This window comes from Dipodomys spectabilis, unplaced genomic scaffold (assembly GCF_019054845.1).
Source record: "Dipodomys spectabilis isolate Male_0828 unplaced genomic scaffold, ASM1905484v1 ptg000403l, whole genome shotgun sequence".
In the NCBI taxonomy this organism is placed as follows: domain Eukaryota; kingdom Metazoa; phylum Chordata; class Mammalia; order Rodentia; family Heteromyidae; genus Dipodomys; species Dipodomys spectabilis.
Genome location: NW_024871080.1, coordinates 116,252 through 122,602, shown reverse-complemented (window position 1 = coordinate 122,602; position 6,351 = coordinate 116,252).

Genomic DNA, 6,351 nt, shown 5'->3' with positions numbered 1-6,351 from the left:
TATAAAAGTAACAAGTAAATTAGTAGTTAGTGTTTGATTATATTATAAAATTATTCACAACATTTATAATACAATGACTAATTTTCAATTAATACTTTATTATGTATTCAATCATGATCCTTAAAAAAGGAAGGAATAATTTAATTCCCAGTAATCAGTAGTAATATCGTATATGCAATTTCATAGTATACAGACATCTCTCTCTTGTTTCATGCATCTAGAGCTATCCATCTATCTATCTATCTATCTATCTATCTATCTATCTATCTATCTATCTATCTATCTATCTGTCTGTCTGTCTGTCTCTCTATCTATCTATATCTCTGTAGAGATATGTATCTATATCTCTGTAGAGATATAGATAGATAGATAGATAGATATCTATATCTCTGTAGAAATATAGATAGATAGATAGAGATATATCTCTATCTCTATCTCTCTCTATCAGCCACTACTATGGCTTGTTCCCAGGTCCTCAGAACTGGCTGGAAGCTCAGTTTGCCAAAGGCTTTTGTTCTACAACTGACCATGGCCAAAATTTTATATGTGGTGTCAGAAGCCAATTTTGACACATTTTTTTCCTTGTCTGTGAAAGTTCTGGGTCTCAGTATGATGTATAATCTATATGCAAATAGATCCATGTGATAAGATGTAATAAATGAAATAGATGCTATATATGTATTATCACTAAATAAAATAAAAACAAGGGTAATAAATGTCATAAGTTTTGAACCCATGCACGTAAATAGATCTCATATATAGATATTATTTTTTTCAGTACTGGGGCTTGAAATTGGGCCCTAAAATTCTTGCTGAAATTCTTGTCTTCAACGACGGTGAGCTTACTCTCCCCCATAGTACCACAGAGTTACCCAGACCCTGAGTTCAAATCCCAGGCCTGCCAGAAAAACAGTGCAAATTCCAAGCCAGGGCCTTAATATTTTTTTTAGCCATGCCTGGGGCTTGAACTCAGCTCGTACAACTCTGTTTCAGTTCTGATCATCCTAGGCTGCTGTGCAGCTTCTGGACCCACAACCCATCCTGAGATCCTAGGACCTGAGTTCAAACATTGGGACCATCAAAAAAAAAAGTAGAAGCGCTAGGAAGATGGCTCAGTAAACAGTGCTTGCCTTGCATATATAAGGCCCTGGGTTAGATTCCTCAGCACCATATAAGCAGAAAAACCTGGAAGTAGTCTTATGGCTCAACTGGTAGGGTGATAGCCTTGAGCTGAAGAGTTGAGGGACAGCACCCAGACCCAGAGTTCTGGCCCCCAAACTGAAAACAAAGGAGAAGGATAAAACTGGGAAGTTCCAGAAGGCAGTTTTATATGTTTTTTTTCTCTTTGCATTGCAACCATTTTGGTTCTAAATGACAGGGCCTGGAAAGTGTACGTGACCTTGCCCTGCTGAAGTTTGGTGGGCTATCAGGGAAGCCATAGCCAAAATCAGCAACCTAGGCCTGGGTGTGAATCCCAAGACTGCCACCTATGAATGGCAGGAGATCCTAAGAAATGCATTTTGATATATATCCATACAAATGGAATGTTGCAAAGTAATAATTACATTAGTAGTGTATGATTATATTATAAAATTATACACAATAATTATAGTATATTGACTAATTTTCAATTAATACTTTATTATGTATTCAACCATAATACTTAAATAAAGGAAGGAATAATTTATTGATAATTCGTAGTAATATAGTATATATAATTAATTAATATACAGACATACCTGTCTTGTTTTATACATACATATATATATATCTACTTATATATGTATGTGTATATATGTGTGTGTGTGTGTGTGTGTATGTGTGTGTGTGTGTGTGTGTGTGTGTGTGTGTGTGTGTGTGTAACAATCTACATATCTATTTCTCCACTTGACATTCCTGGGGCTCTGTGGTAGAGTGCTCGCCTAGTATGTATGAAGTCCTGGGATCCATTCCACAATATCACATGCACAGAATTAACAGCAAGTAGTGCTGTCATTCAAGAAGTGGAGCACTGCTGTTGAGCATGAAAGCTTAAGGATTGTGTTTAGGCCCTTACTCAGGCCCCAGGACTGGCACCAAAAACAAGTTAGAATATTCTGACTGCAAGTATAGAAGGCCAGGATTTCAAATACCTCATCACAGAGCAAGCTGCGATTCTGAAGCCGATGGATGCCACCTAACATGACTTAGCCAGAGGTCAACAGCTGCAACCCAGCACCATGGAACCAGATGATGCTGGCTCACCCCTTGCTGCTTGGGGGATGATATCAGACACTGGTGGGTTGAAAACTCAGCCCTGACAGGAAGTCTGCGAGACTCTGAGCTGTGCCTCAAAATGGTAGAGCTCTAGCCTTGAGGAAAAGATCTTCGGACAGTACCTGCAAACTATGAGTGAAATCCCCGAGGCTGATGATACTCCCCACAAAAAAACACCCCTCTAAACCGTAAGATGTTAACTTGTGTGGTTTGTGATGTGTATGTGAAAGAGTGGTGATACTGATGAAAGCACCTTAAATCTAAAGACAGTTTATACTATACAGCTATGTGATGAAACCTTCCTGGGGTGCTCGGTCCTGAGTCTTTCACGGGGTGCTGGATCATTCATGGGGTACTGTGTGCTGAGTCATTCACAGGGTGCTATGTGCTGAGTCCTTCACGAGTTGTATTCTTTCATCTGGTCCTTATAAGAGCTACACAAGTAAGATGATTGTGCAGATGAGTAAGTTGAGGCTCAGATATGTCCCCAAGGCAGGGCCAAATTTATGTATATATTTAGCTCTAGTGACGTCTCCTGCAGACAATTGTTTTGGTTTAATTTTCATCATCATGAACCTTGAACTCACAGCCTAGGTGCTGAATTTCTTCTTGGGCTTATGGCTAAAGTTCTACCATGCTGAGCCAAGGACCTCCTTGCAGCAAAGTGTCAGGGCGGCTTAGGTGTCTTTAGCTGAGGTCTATCATCCTGTCTGCTCAGGAAGCTGAAGATCTTGGTTCAAAGCAATTTCAGATCATGGTCCAAAGCCAGCCTGGGCAGGAAATTCCTTGAGATGGTTATCTCCTAAAACCACCAGAAAGCCTGAAGGGGCCCTGTAGCTCAAGTGCTAGAGCGCTAGATTTGAGCTGAAGAGATGAGAGACAGCACCCAGGCCCAAACTTCAACTCCTCCAACTTACAAGAAAAGAAAGAAAGAAACCTGAAGTGGAGTGCTGGGAATTTTTCCTAGGGGTAGAATGCTTTGCATGTGTGAAACCCTGGGTTTGAATCCTCAGTACCACATCCATAGAAATGTTCCACATCCCTGAAATGGCACTGTGGCTCAAGTGGTAGAGTGCTGTCCTTGTACAGGAGAAACTCAGATACAGTGGTTAGGTCCTGAGTTCAAGCACCAGGACTGGTATATGCACACACACACACACACACACACACACACACACACACACACACACACACACGGAGGCATCGTTGCCAATAATGAATCATTTCATTAGGTATAGCTCCCTAATTGTCTACCAGGAGCACTCTTGAATTAATGGTAGCAGTTTGTTTCAACATTGAAACATAGTCTTATAAAGACAGGATGAGTGCAGGGAACTTGGCCTGCCCCGGGATGTGGCACAAATGAAGTTTTCCTGTCAAAACAGAGCACTGGGGAGAGAGAGAGCTTGGGGTAAAAAGAGGCCTTTTTCTCCTGACCTTCAGAGCCTGCCCACACTCATTCTCAGTAATTGGCCTGGATGAATTGTTTGTTACACAGCTGTACAGGAGTGAGGCCTTTTGTCTGCCTGTTCCAACAATGAAGCAGAGTTCCTCCAGCAGCCTTGGGTATGGAGAACCCCTCAGGCTACTCTGGGAACATTGAGGGTAACCCCGGAATATGCACTGTTTAGAAAGCACTGTCTGTGCTATGAAACCATTCTATTCAAAGCAAATTTCCTAGCTGGGTGCCTTTCTTCATAGAACCTCTGGATGTTCACTGATACAAATGCATGCATACATACTCAGACACATGGAGTTAATGGCTTTTTTGTAGCAGGTTCTGAGGCTTGAACTGTTAGCTTAGACATTTTCCCTGAGCTCCTTTTACTCAACGAACCATTTTATTGTGTCTTAAACCATGATTATGATAGCCTGGGATGCAGCTTCTATACCCACATATGATCCAGGGAACCTAGGACCCGAGTTCAACTCCCAGCACTGGCAAAAGTACATCAAACCAACAAAAATGGAGGAGGAAAAACCCAGGAAGTTTCACACAACAGTTTTACATTTGTTTCCTCAGCACTGTTACCCTCCTTGGTCTCAATGACTAGTCTTTTAATTGTATGTGACCTTGCATGACAAAAGCTGGAGGGGTATCAGTAAAGCCTGAGTCCAACCCAGATATGTAGGCCCTGAGTTCGATCCTGGGACTGCACCTACACACTGCCGAAGATCTAGGAAACTTGTTCCTATGTATTGGAACACTAATAAAATGTTTGAAATGTACTAATTGAATTACTAATTAGTTAGTCATTCTAGTATAAGATTGTATGTAATAAATATAGGTCATTGATTAATTCTTCATTAACTGTTCTACCGTGATTAATTAATAGAGGCATAATTTTAGACTGAATAATTGGTAGTAAAAGAATATATTAAAAATAAGATATAGACATCACTCTTTATATAGGGTTATACACTAGAATCTACATAAATGTATATCTGTCTGTATATATTTATGGATGTATATACATATGTAAATACACACAAAAATGCACACACACACACACTGCAATCTAAACATCTATCTGTTTATATATTGGCCATTCCTAGGGCTTGATCTCAGGTCCTCAATTTTGCCTGCCAACTTCACTTGCATCAGACTACTCTGCTAACATTTAACCATTCATGAAGTGAATTCATGAGTTCAAGTCACAGAACTGCCAAAAACTTAATCCTGGTGGACAAAATAATTGTCCCACTTGTTTTCCTTATCAGTGAAAGTCCTGGGTCTCAGGAATGATCTAGAATACACAGGGAAATTTTTGTCTTATGTAATAGGATGCAAAAAATGGTATATATAATCATGCTCACTAAAATACATAAAAAATTAATAAAACACAAAATAAAATGAATACACTAACCTTAATATGCAGTAAATATGTGTATGTAAATATAAACCATCTGTTAAAAATGTATATGTATATTATTCTTTTAAGGGCTAGGAATTGAATTCAGGCCCTAGGAACAGGCCTGGATTTCTTGTCTTCCAGCACGATGAACTTGCCCATCCCCCACAGTGCTGCAGATTTACCCAGACCCTGAGTTCAATTCCCAGGCCTGGCAGAATGAAGGGCATGAATTTTAAGCCAAGGAGCCTCATAATATTTTAACTATTTTTAATGTATGAATATATGTACCTATTTATTTATTTTTATTTTGTCAAGCACAGAGCTTGAACTCAGGTCGTGGCAATTCTGCCTCAGCTTTGATCATTCTAGGCTCGGGTGCAGCCACTGGACCCACAGCCGAACTTGGGTTTCTGGGTCCCAGAGGCTGACAGGAAAAAAATAATAATGCGACACAGAAAAAAAAAAGGCAACTTGCAGATGTTTGCCAGTTTTACATTTGTTTGCTTTGCAAGGTGACCATCCTGTGTGTGAATGACACATTTGAAAAATGTCGGTAACCTGGGTTCACTGAAGGCTGGCGGGCTACCAGGAAAGCCATAGGCCAACACGGCAACATAGGCCCTGTGTTGGAAGCCCCTTCCTGTCCTCTACCAATGGAGGGAGATCTTAAGAGTCTCATTCCTATTCATAGGAATACCGATGGAAGATTATGAATGGCAAGGTGGAATTGGTTGTTTCTGGATACTACTATACAATTAGACAGAGTGATTTTAGGAGGCCAATGGATATTAATGAGTTTTTTTAAACATTCAAAGAATATTATTACATGGACGCAATAGTTTCCAGACAGTGGATGATTTAATTAATAATTCATTAAGTATGAAAAGAATAATATTAATTATATGGAAGTATACTACATATCCAAGAATTGGTAGACATGTGGTCAATATAACTGAAGAATGTATAGACATCTCTGGCACTCTATAAAGATCTATATTTTATTTTGTAATACTATCTGCTTGTCAATCTGTTCTTATTTTGTCCATCCGTGGGGCTCGATCTCAGGTGCTGGAAATGACTGTCAGCTAAATATGCTCCAGGCTGGCATGCTGACACTCAGCCTTGTAGGCTGTGAGTTCAGATGCCAGCACTGACAAAAATTGAATCGTGTAGTAAGAAGTCCATGGTGACTCATGTTTTCCTTTTCTGTGAAAGTCCTGCATGTCAGGTGTGAAGTTCC